Source organism: Chlorocebus sabaeus, chromosome 9, assembly GCF_047675955.1.
Source record: "Chlorocebus sabaeus isolate Y175 chromosome 9, mChlSab1.0.hap1, whole genome shotgun sequence".
NCBI lineage: Eukaryota > Metazoa > Chordata > Mammalia > Primates > Cercopithecidae > Chlorocebus > Chlorocebus sabaeus.
Window position 1 is genome coordinate 98,474,235 of NC_132912.1, and position 12,145 is coordinate 98,486,379.

Below are 12,145 nucleotides of genomic sequence, written 5' to 3' on the forward strand. Positions count from 1 at the left end.
AGTAATGACAGTTTGTTTCCTGCCAGCTCAGAGAGCCAGAGACTTGAGATGAATTTAAGTTGATATAAAAAAAATAAAGAGCAGAATTTTTTGGACACCTACATGTGGTGGAGTAAGATGGAATTTGCTCCATGCATTAAAAAACAGAGACAAAAAGGGCAGAATATGGCAAGGGCTCTAGGGGAGGCTAAGCAATGGAATGTAGCTATAATAAATCATGACATGTTATTTGCAATTTGGGAACATTGCAGTCTCTTCTCCACAGAGCTTCTTCCAACTGGGCAGAGGAAAGAACAGTTAAATGGAGAAGGGAAGGAATGATTTTCTCTTGGATTCTTTTCTTGCTTGCTCCAATTTCATAACATAAAGTACAATAACAAGTAACTGTACATGTAGTAAATGTTTATTAGTCAAGTATTAAGAAAATAGTCTGTTAATTCCTTCTTTTATGGTAGTCATATGTCACACTGATTTTTATGTCACAAAATCCATATGGCTCATCCTCTGGATTATAGAGACAGACACAACATTGTTTGGTATCAGTGTCAAGGCGTCATGGCACACACGGTGAAGATCCCTTCGCCCTTCTATTTCTCCATCTCATAGACTCCTTTGTTATTCTGCAGGCTTCAGAGCAGAGACCTCCGTGCAATTTCTGTTTTTCCTGGAAGAAATTACAGTTGGGTGGGTAGGGTTACAAGCATTTTCTACATAGAGTCTGTATTTCCTGGATTCCAAAGCACTTGATGAAAATAGATTTTTTTTTTTTTTTTTTTTTGAGATGGAGTCTTACTCTGTCTTGCCCAGGCTGGAGTGCAGTGGCACGATCTTGGCTCACTGCAGCCTCCATCTCCAGGATTCAAGTAATCCTCCTGTCTCAGCCTCCTAAGTAGCTGGGACTACAGGCATGTGCCACCGCACGTGGCTAATTTTGTATTTTTAGTAGAGACAGGGTTTTACCATGTTGGCCAGGCTGGTCTTGAACTCCTGACCTCAGGTGATTCACCCCCACTGGGCCTCCCAAAGTGTTGGGATTACAGGTGTGAGCCACCATGCCTGGCAAAAGTAGATTTTTAATGTTTGGAATTCAACATGTGTCTTTCAGTCAAAGTCAAAAGAAATCTATTTGTTTCCAGAGAATCTCAAGTTATGCTGTGTTTGTCATTGTGTACAAGTATGCTTAGTATTTCATGGAAGATATCACTTAATCTGATCGCCAATGCAGATAAGTTATTTGTAACGGTACTTGATGCAGGTAAATTTTAATTCTAGACCTCCAATTGGCTTTTAAAACCTTTTAAATATTTAATACAATTCAGCAAAAACTAAACTTTATTTATTGATTTAATTTTTTTCTTTGTTTGAGATGGAGTCTCACCCTGTTGCCCATGCTGGAGTGCAATGGTGCAATCTCGGCTCACTGCAACCTCCACCTTCTGGGTTCAAGTGATTCTCCTGCCACAGCCTCTAGAGTAGCTGGGATTACAGGTGCACACCACCACGCTCGGCTAATTTTTTATATTTTTAGTAGAGACAGGGTTTCACCATGTGTCCAGGCTGGTCTCTAACTCCTGACCTCAGGTGATCCACCCCCCTTGGCCTCCCAAAGGGTTGGGATTACAGGCATGAGCCACTGCGCCCAGCTGACTTTATTTTTTAATGTGGAAGATTGCCTGATCTAGCTGAACAATGAATTTGAAAACAATAGGGGTTGTTACGTACTTTGGGCTATATTAGAAAATTTTCCAAGTTTTTGTTTGTTTGTTTGTTTGTTTGAGACGGAGTCTCACTCTGTCGCCCAGACGGGAGTGCAGTGGCATGATCTCAGCTCACTGCAATGTCCGCCTCCCTGATTCAAGGAATTCTCCTGCCTCAGCCTCCAGAGTAGCTGGGATTACAGGCTCATGCCACCATGCCAGGCTAATTTTTGTATTTTTAGTAGAGACGGGTTTTCCTCATGTTGCCCCAGGCTGCTCTCAAAACTCCTGGCCTCAAGTGATCCACCTGCCTCAGCCTCCCAAAGTGCTGGGATTACAGGTGTGAGAGCCTGTAATCTGGCTAGAAAATTTTCAAAGTTTTGAGCAATGTGTTTGACCAATTCGTGTGCTGAAGAAGAGTTTTGCTTGAGAATGGTACATCTATTAAAAGTTTCTAGCTAACCTTTTCCCCTAAAATGTTTATTGAAATGTTTAATATTTCACAGAAATATTATGAAAATATATAAAGAAAAAGTTAATAACCCCCTTTCCCACCCCTCCAGCCATTTTCTCTTCTGTTCCTCCCTCAGAGGAGGATTCTTGTCCATCTTTTTTCATGCTCTTGCATGATGTGCATATATAGGTTTTTGTTAAAATGTAGCAATGATGGTTGCGCACACACACCCCCTCAGATCTCTTCACTATTTCTGTGCACCCCGACTCCTTGTGTAGTTATCCTCCCAACAGCCCAGCCCTGCATCACTTTATGAGCAAATGACCTTCAGGTTACTGGAATGTGCTTCATTTGTGCACACTGGAGGCCATAAGTGCCTATGAATTTATGCTTCCACCCCCCAACTCTTAACTAATGACTGATAGGTGCAAAAGTATAAACTTCAGCTCTTGCGCCCCTCATCAGTATAATTTGGTCAATCACTCCAGGTAGTTTCCCAGCTTTGTTTTGCTTTTTGACACTAAAAACAATGCTATAATATAAAACTTTCTACATATATTCTATACATTTACCAAAAGTATTTTTTGTGTGTGTGAAAGAGAGCCTCCGCTTGAGTCTACTAAAGTTGAACTAAGCCACTTTCTACAATATTGAGATAAAGTGTTGGAGCTGGAAGTATGAAGAAGGATTTATGGGGGGCTAGGCAAATGAATCTTTGTCCTTTCAACAAGTATTTACTGTCCTCCTACTATGTGCAGGCTCTGTGTACAGTCTACTATTCAGTGCAGGACAAAACAGAAATGGTTCCTGCCCTCACGGAGCTCGTCTAGTGGGGGAGTAAGATATTAAGCAATGATGTCATGTATAAATCTTTGCAAATTGAATAAGTGCTATGAAGAATGAATAGAAGGTGCTGTGTGAGAATTAATTGGGGGCCTAATTTAGAAATGGAAAAACCTCTCTGGAGAATTGACAGTAGAAAAAAAATTAAAACTTTTTTTTTTTTTTTGAGACGAAATCTTGTTCTGTCCCCCAAGCTGGAATACAGTGGTGAGATCTCAGTTCACTGCAAACTCTGCCTCCTGGGTTTGAGCAATTATTCTGCCTCAGCCTCCTGAGTAGATGGGATTACAGGCGGCTGCCACCACTCCTGGCTAATTTTTTTGTATTTTTAGTAGAGACAGGGTTTCACCATGTTGTCCAAGCTGGTCTTGAACGCCTGACCTCAGGTAATCCACCTACTTTGGCCTCCCAAAGTGCTGGGATTACAGGCTTGAGCTGCTGTACCCAACCTAAAAATTAAAACTTTAACCCAATGTTTAAGTTATTTACACAGCCCTAAAATTCATTCTAAAGAATTTATTTTGTATTTATTTGAATTGAATAGATTTGGAATTGAGCTTTGCTCCAACTCACAATGGCTGCGGAACAGCCACCTTTGCTGCAGAATTCCTCTCAAACCCTTATGATAGAACAACAGGAAATCTGTAAGTATGACAGGTGGCCAAATTAGCTGGAAAAATATTTGACTTGTAAATGTATCATGCTGGGGTATCTGGAGCATCTGAATCCCACCACCGCCACCACTCTGTAAGAGAAAAACCTGGTGGAACAAATTAATTGAGGGCTGGAACTTCTGGGGTAGGGAGAACGGAAGGGAGGGAAGATGAAGGAGACCAGGAGAGGATCTCAATGTCCGAAAAAGTCCCTGGTACATGGTAGGTGTCCAGTAAATATTTATTGAATAAATGACTGCATGAATGATGCTCAGCAGGGCTATATTGCACATGGACTGCCCAGCAGCCTCATAGGGGGAAAACACTGTTTTGCATTAGCCCCTGGAATCTCTATGTGTGCATGGTAGTCTGAGGATTAGATTGGTAATGTCTTGTGCCTGCCTTGATTTCTAGATGGTAAGGGCTCAAATAAGAATATGAACCAGCTTTTTCCAAGATGGGGTAATTGTCAGATATTAATGAAATATGGCAGTAGGCATACCTAGGGCCAAAACAGAAGTGAGGGAGGCCCCTTGCTTGGCCAGATCAGGAGTCACTGGCCAGAGGTTTAGATCCTATCATTTTCCTGCACCAAAGCTGGATGTAGTGGGCAGTCAGCAGGGAGCCAAGGACTTGTGTGTGGTCAGGGTCAAGAAAGGCAAAATTGGTCAGAGAAATGCATACCCTGTTGGTGAGATGGAGAAGACCTATTCCTTCTCACCTCAAACCAAGACTCACCGTAAATACGCTATACATAATCATGATGATTTCCTGACTATTTTGAGTAGCTTGCCAGAAGGGTAAGATGAGAAAAGAGATCTAATTTACATTTTTTAAAATGGCAATTAGAGGGAGATCACAATAGCCAAAAAAGATTAGCTATTTATTAAGCACATATGCACACTCTGGTTAGGTGCTGTGGGATATTGGAGGATTTAGATGGGGAGGAGAGAAAAAGAATTTGCACTCAGACTCCAGAATTTGAAATCACATGTTGGATTGTATACACAGGTATACTTCAGAGATATTGCAAGTTCACTTCCAGGCCACCATAATAAAGCAAGTTACACAAATTTTTTGGTTTCCCAGGGCATATAAAAGTTATGTTTACATTATATTATATATTATATTATAGTCTATATTTGCAAAAGTACAATGTATATACCTTGATTAAAAATACTTTATCGTTGGCCAGGTGCGGTGGCTCACGCCTGTAATCCCAGCACTTTGGGAGGCCGAGGCAGGTGGATCACGAGGTCAGGAGATCGACACCATCCTGGCTAACATGGTGAAACCCCGTCTCTACTAAAAACACAAAAAATTAGCCAGGCGTGGTGGCAGACGCCTGTAGTCCCAGCTACTCAGAAGGCAGAGGCAGGAGAATGGGGTGAACCCAGGAGGTGGAGCTTGCAGTGAGCCAAGATGGCGCCACTGCAGTCCAGCCTGGGTGACAGAGCGAGACTCTGTCTCAAAAAAAAGAAAAACTTTATTGTTAAAAATGCTACTGATCATCTAAACCTTCTGTGAGTTGTAATCTTTTTGCTGTTGGGGGATTTTACCTCTATGTTAATGGTTACTGACTGATTAGCATGGTGAAGGTTAGAGTGACTATGGCAATTTCTTAGAAGAAGACAACAGGGAAGTTTGCCTCATCAATTGACTCTTCCTTTTATGACAGATTTATATGTAGCATGTGATGCTGTTTGATAGCATTTTATCCACAGTAGGACTTTCAAAATTGGTGTCAGTCATCTCAAGCCCTGCAGCTGCTTTATCAAGTAAGTTCATGTAACATTTTTTTTTATTATACTTAAAGTTCTAGGGTACATGTGCACAACATGCAGGTTTGTTACATATGTATACTTGTGCCATGTTGCTGTGCTGCACCCATCAACTCATCGCACCCATCAACTCGTCATTTACATCAGGTATAACTCCTAATGTCATCCCTCCCCTCTCCCCTCTCTCCATAATAGGCCCCAGTGTGTGATGTTCCCCTTCCAGAGTCCAAGTGATCTCATTGTTCAATTCCCACCTATGAGTGAGAACATGCGGTGTTTGGTTTTCTGTTCTTGTGGTAGTTTGCTGAGAATGATGGTTTCCAGCTGCATCCATGTCCCTACAAAGGACACAAACACATCCTTTTTTATGGCTGCATAGTATTCCATGGTGTATATGTGCCACATTTTCTTAATCCAGTCTGTCACTGATGGACATTTGGGTTGATTCCAAGTCTTTGCTATTGTGAATAGTGCTACAATAAACATACATGTGCATGTGTCTTTATAGCAGCATGATTTATAATCCTTTGGGTATATACCCAGTAATGGGATGGCTGGGTCATATGGTATTTCTAGTTCTAGATCCTTGAGGAATCGCCATACTGTTTTCCACAATGGTTGAACCAGTTTACAATCCCACCAACAGTGTAAAAGTGTTCCTATTTCTCCACATCCTCTCCAGCACCTCTTGTTTCCTGACTTTTTAATGATTGCCATTCTAACTGGTGTGAGATGGTATCTCATTGTGGTTTTGATTTGCATTTCTTTGATGGCCAGTAATGATGAGCATTTTTTCATGTGCCTATTGGCTGTATGAATGTCTTCTTTTGAGAAATGTCTATTCATATCCTTTGCCCACTTTTTGATGGGGTTGTTTGTTTTTTTCTCGTAAATTTGTTTGAGTTCTTTGTAGGTTCTGGATATTAGCCCTTTGTCAGATGAGTAGATTGCAAAAATGTTCTCTCATTCTGTAGGTTGCCTGTTCACTCTGATGGTAGTTTCTTTTGCTGTGCAGAAGCTCTTTAGTTTAATTAGATCCCATTTGTCAATTATGGCTTTTGTTGCCATTGCTTTTGGTGTTTTAGTCATGAAGTCCTTGCCCATGCCTATGTCCTAAATGGTATTTCCTAGGTTTTCTTCTAGGGATTTTACGGTTTTAGGTCTAACATTTAAGTCTCTAATCCATCTTGAATTAATTTTCGTGTAAGGAGTAAGGAAAGGATCCAGTTTCAGCTTTCTACTTATGGCTAGCCAATTTTCCCAGCACCATTTATTAAATAGGGAATCCTTTCCCCATTTCTTATTTTCCTCAGGTTTGTCAAAGATCAGATGGCTGTAGATGTGTGGTATTATTTCTGAGGACTCTGTTCTGTTCCATTGGTCTATATCTCTGTTTTGGTACCAGTACCGTGCTGTTTTGGTTACTATAGCCTTGTAGTACTGTTTGAAGTCAGGTAGCGTGATGCCTCCAGTTTTGTTCTTTTGACTTAGGATTGTCTTGGCAATGCGAGGTCTTTTTTGGTTCCATATGCACTTTAAAGCAGTTTTTTCCAATTCTGTGAAGAAAGTCATTGGTAGCTTAATGGGGATGGCATTGAATCTATAGATTACCTTGGGCAGTATGGCCATTTTCACGATATTGATTCTTCCTATCCATGAGCATGGAATGTTCTTCCGTTTGTTTGTGTCCTCTTTTATTTCACTGAGCAGTGGTTTGTAGTTCTCCTTGAAGAGGTCCTTTACATCCCTTGTAAGTTGGATTCCTAGGTATTTTATTCTCTTTGAAGCAATTGTGAATGGAAATTCATTCATGATTTGGCTCTCTGTTTGTTTGTTACTGGTATATAAGAATGCTTGTGATTTTTGCACATTAATTTTGTATCCTGAGACTTTGCTGAAGTTGCTTATCAGCTTAAGGAGATTTTGGGCTGAGATGTTGGGGTTATCTAAATATACAATCATGTCATTTGCAAACAGGGACAATTTGACTTCTTTTCCTAACTGAATACGCTTTATTTCTTTCTCTTGCCTGATTGCCCTAGCCAGAACTTCCAACACTATGTTGAATAGGAGTGGTGAGAGAGGGCATCCCTGTCTTGTGCCAGTTTTCAAAGGGAATGCTTCCAGTTTTTGCCCATTCAGTATGATATTGGCTGTGGGTTTGTCATAAATAGCTCTTATTATTTTGAGATACATTCCATCAATACCGAATTTATTGAGAGTTTTTAGCATGAAGGGCTGTTGAATTTTGTCAACGGCCTTTTCTGCATCTATTGAGATAATCATGTAGTTTTTGTCTTTGGTTCTGTTTATATGCTGGATTATGTTTATTGATTTGCATTTGTTGAACGAGCCTTGCATCCCAGGGATGAAGCCCACTTGATCATGGTGGATAAGCTTTTTGATGTGCTGCTGGATTCGGTTTGCCAGTATTTTATTGAGGATTTTTGCATGGATGTTCGTCAGGGATATTGGTCTAAAATTCTCTTTTTTTGTTGTGTCTCTGCCAGGCTTTGGTATCAGGATGATGTTGGCCTCATAAAATGAGTTGGGGGAGGATTCCCTCTTTTTCTATTGATTGGAATAGTTTCAGAAGAAACGGTACCAGCTCCTCCTTGTACCTCCGGTAGAATTTGGCTGTGAATCCATCTGGTCCTGGACTTTTTTTGGCTGGTAGGCTATTAATTATTGCCTCAATTTCAGAGCCTGCTATTGGTCTATTCAGGGATTCAACTTCTTCCTGGTTTAGTCTTGGGAGAGTGTAAGTGTCCCGGAAATTATCCATTTCTTCTAGGTTTTCTAGTTTATTTGCGTAGAGGTGTTTATAGTATTCTCTGATGGAGTTTGTATTTCTGTGGGGTCGGTGGTGATATCCCCTTTATCATTTTTTATTGTGTCTGTTTGATTCTTCTCTCTTTTCTTCTTTATTAGTCTTGCTAGCGGTTTATCAATTTTGTTGATCTTTTCAAAAAACCAGGTCCTGGATTCATTGATTTTTTGGAGGGTTTTTCGTGTCTCTATCTCCTTCAGTTCTGCTCTGATCTTAGTTATTTCTTGCCTTCTGCTAGCTTTTGAATGTGTTTGCTCTTGCTTCTCTAGTTCTTTTAATTGTGATGTTAGAGTGTCAATTTTAGATCTTTCCTGCTTTCTCTTGTGGGCATTTAGTGCTATAAATTTCCCTCTACACACTGCTTTAAATGTGTCCCAGAGATTCTGGTATGTTGTATCTTTGTTCTCATTGCTTTCAAAGAACATTTTTATTTTTGCCTTCATTTTGTTATGTACCCAGTAGTCATTCAGGAGCAGGTTGTTCAGTTTCCATGTAGTTGAGTGGTTTTGATTGATTTTTTTAGTCCTGAGCTCTAGTTTGATTGCACTGTGGTCTGAGAGACAGTTTGTTATAATTTCTGTTCTTTTACATTTGCTGAGGAGTGCTTTACTTCCAAATATGTGGTCAATTTTCGAATAAGTGCGATGTGGTGCTGAGAAGAATGTATATTCTGTTGATTTGGTGTGGAGAGTTCTGTGGATGTCTATTAGGTCCGCTTGGTGCAGAGTTGAGTTCAATTCCTCATGTAACATTTTAAATCCTTTCCTGTCATTTCAACAGTGTTCACTGCATCTTCCCCAGGAATAGATTCCATCTCAAGAAACCAGTTTCTTTTCTTATCTATAAGAAGCAAGTCCTCATCTACTCCAGTTGTATCACGAGATTGTAACAACTCAGTCACATCTTCAGACTCCACTTCTAATTCTAGTTTTCTTGCTATTTCCACCTCATCTGCAGTTACTTCCTTCACTGAAGTCTTGAACCCCTCCAAGTCATTTATGAGGGCTGGAATGGACTTCTTCCAAATTCTTGTTAATGTTGATATTTTCACCTCCTCCCATGAATCACGAATGTTCTTAATGATATCTAGAATGGTGAATCCTTTCCAGAAAATTTTTGATTTACTTTGCCCAGATTCAACAGAGGAACTACCTATGGTAGCTACAGCCTTGTGAAATGTATTGTAAGTAATAAGACTTGAAATTACTTCTTGATCTGTGGGCTGCAGAATGAATGTTGTGTAAGCATGCATAAAAATAACATTCATCTCCTTGTACATCTCCATCAGAGCTCCTGGGTGATCAAGTGCATTGTCAATGGACAGTAATATTTTGAAAGGAATATTTTTTTCTGAGCAGCACGCATCAACAGTTAGCTTAAAATATTCAGTAAACCATGCTGTAAACAGATTTATGGTCATCCAGCCTTTTTTGTTCCAGTTATAGAGCACAGGCAGAGTAGATTTAACATAATTTTTTTTTTTTTTTTTTTGAGACGGAGTCTCTGTCACCCAGGCTAGAGTGCAGTGGCATGATCTTGACTCACTGCAACTTCCACCTCTTGGGTTCAAGTGATACTCATGCCTCAGCCTCCCGAGTAGCTGGGACTACAGGCGTGCACCACCAAACCCTGCTAATTTTTTGTATTTTTAGAGATGGGATTTTACCATGTTGGCCAGGCTGGTCTCGAACTCCTAACCTCAGGTGATCTGCCTGCTTTGGCCTCTCAAAGTGCTAGGATTACAGGCGTGAGCCACCGTGCCTGGCCAACTTAACGTAATTCTTAAAGGCCCTAGGATTTTCAGAATGGTCAGTTAACAATGGCTTTAACTTAAAGTCACCAGCTTCATTAGGCCCTAACAAGAGAGTCATCCTCTCCTTGGAAGATTTGAAGATTGACTTCTCCTCTCTAGCTATGAAAAACTCTACTGGCCCCCAGAGGATGAAGGGCCTAATATGGCATCCAAGATGGCATCTTATTCCAAAAGAAGGCTATTTCATCTACATTGAAAAGCTGTTGTTTCGTGTAGCCACTTTCATCAATGATCTTAGCATGCTCTTCTGGATACCTCGCTGCAGCTTCTCCATCAGCACTTGCTGCTTCACCTTGCACTTTTACATTATGGAGATGGCTTATTTTCTTAAACCTCATGAACCAACCTCTGCTGGCTTCTGACTTTTCTTCTGCAGCTTCCTCACCTCTCTCAGCCTTCACAGAACTGAAGAGAGTAAAGGTGCTGCTCTGGATTAGGTTTTGGCTCAAGGGAATGTTGTGACTGGTTTGATATTCTATCCAGAACACTCAGACTTTCTCCATATCAGTAATAAGGCTGTTTCTCTTTCTTATCATTTGTGTGTTCACTGGAGTAGTGTGTTTACTTTTTTAAAAGAACTTTTTCTTTGCATTCACAATTTGGCTGTTTTCTGCAAGCAGCTTAGCTTTTCACCTATCTCAGCTTTCGACATGCCTTCCTTGCTAAGCTTAATCATTTCTAGCTTTTGATTTCCAGTGAGAGATGTGTGACTTTTCCTTTTACTTGAACACTTATAGTCCCTTGTAAGGTTATTAATTGGCCTAATTTCAATATATTGTGTCTCAAGGAATAGGGAAGCCCAAGGAGAGGGGGAGATAGTGGGACAGCCAGGAAGTGGAACAATCAGACCACAAACAGCAGTTATCAATTAAGTTCACCATCTTATATGGGCATGGTTCATGGTGCCCCAAAACAGTTACAATTTTAATATGAAACATCACTGATCCCAGATCATCATAAGAAGTATAATAATAATGAAAATTTTTAAATATTGCAAGAATTACCAAGATGTGCTACAGAGACATGAAGTGAACACATGGTACTGCAATAATAGCAGTGACGGACTTGTTCAATGCAGGGTTGCTACAAACCTTCAATTTGTAAAGACTGCAATGTCTGTGAAACACAATATAGCCGAGCACAAGCAAGTGGAGTATGCCTGTAAGAAACATACAATATGAAAAGTCAGCAGTGTGAGGCATTAAGCAATTCCCATGTTGCTGGGCACTTATGAAAGGCTCTTAGAATTTGGAGGAGAGAGAGTTAGCTGGAAGACTTGAAAGATTTAAGGTTTGAGCCAGACCCTGCAGGATGAGCTGAGAGAATCATCTTAGGCTAAGTAATGATCTCAAAAGTGTGAAAATTACTATTACTATTATCTTTTTCTGTTCTCCTATTTCTTCAGACTTTACTGGCCCCCAGAGGATGAAGGGCCTAATGTAAAGGAGAACAGGAGGCCTGATTTTGGCATTACCTCAAAGATTTGTCACCTCTGGCTGATCTCTGCAAAGGCGGAGGCGTTAACAGCAACATAGGAGCTTCCTGCTATAGACTGGTCTGGTATTGTGGGATATTATTGTCCTCAAAAGCTGGGCGTGTGGGCCATGCTGATAAGGTCATCGGCATCAGTCTAAGGGCCATGTGTTCTTCAAAACTTTCCACTGACTCTTAGGAACAGCAAGGTCCAAAAGTGGAACAAAGAGATTTATGCTGTTTGGAGTCTTGATTGCTTGGCAAGTATTAATACAATTCTGGGGCACTTAAGTTGGTCAGTGTGGTAAATTTTGCTCAACACCAGCTTTTCTGCCTCTCAGAGCTACTTTAAGTTATCTGGCGATGTTCCCAAATAAGGGTAACCCCGTCTGGAGAAGCCTAGGCCTTTTCCTTCCTTTTGTTATTTTTTTTCAAGTGCTGCAACCAGCAGTCGGTACTCCTTCCTGCCCTCCCCCCGGGGAGTTGCTGACTTCTCCCCAGTGACATGTATTTGGAAACTTTTTAAGATACTAGAAAATCAACTTAGAGACTTTCTTTTTCTTTTTCTTCTTCTTCTTCTGTTTTTTTTTTTTTTTTTTTT

The 12,145-nt window shown here is 40.5% G+C and overlaps 1 protein-coding gene and 1 long non-coding RNA gene across 5 annotated transcripts in view; one reads left to right on the forward strand and one right to left on the reverse strand.

Moving 5' to 3' along the window:
• Positions 1 to 12,145, forward strand: part of ENTPD1 (ectonucleoside triphosphate diphosphohydrolase 1) — a 173,636-nt gene that overhangs the window by 35,943 nt on the left and 125,548 nt on the right. The gene's annotated exons all lie outside the window — the stretch shown is intronic.
• The window catches only part of LOC119627954 (uncharacterized), a 170,901-nt gene continuing 159,016 nt past the window's right edge, over positions 261 to 12,145 (reverse strand). The window contains exon 7 of one of the 3 annotated variants that reach the window (XR_005244187.2): positions 261 to 664. This is a non-coding gene — a long non-coding RNA (uncharacterized lncRNA). The remainder of the gene's footprint in view (positions 665 to 12,145) is intronic. The other 2 variants (XR_012094024.1, XR_012094025.1) reach the window with 2 other exon arrangements.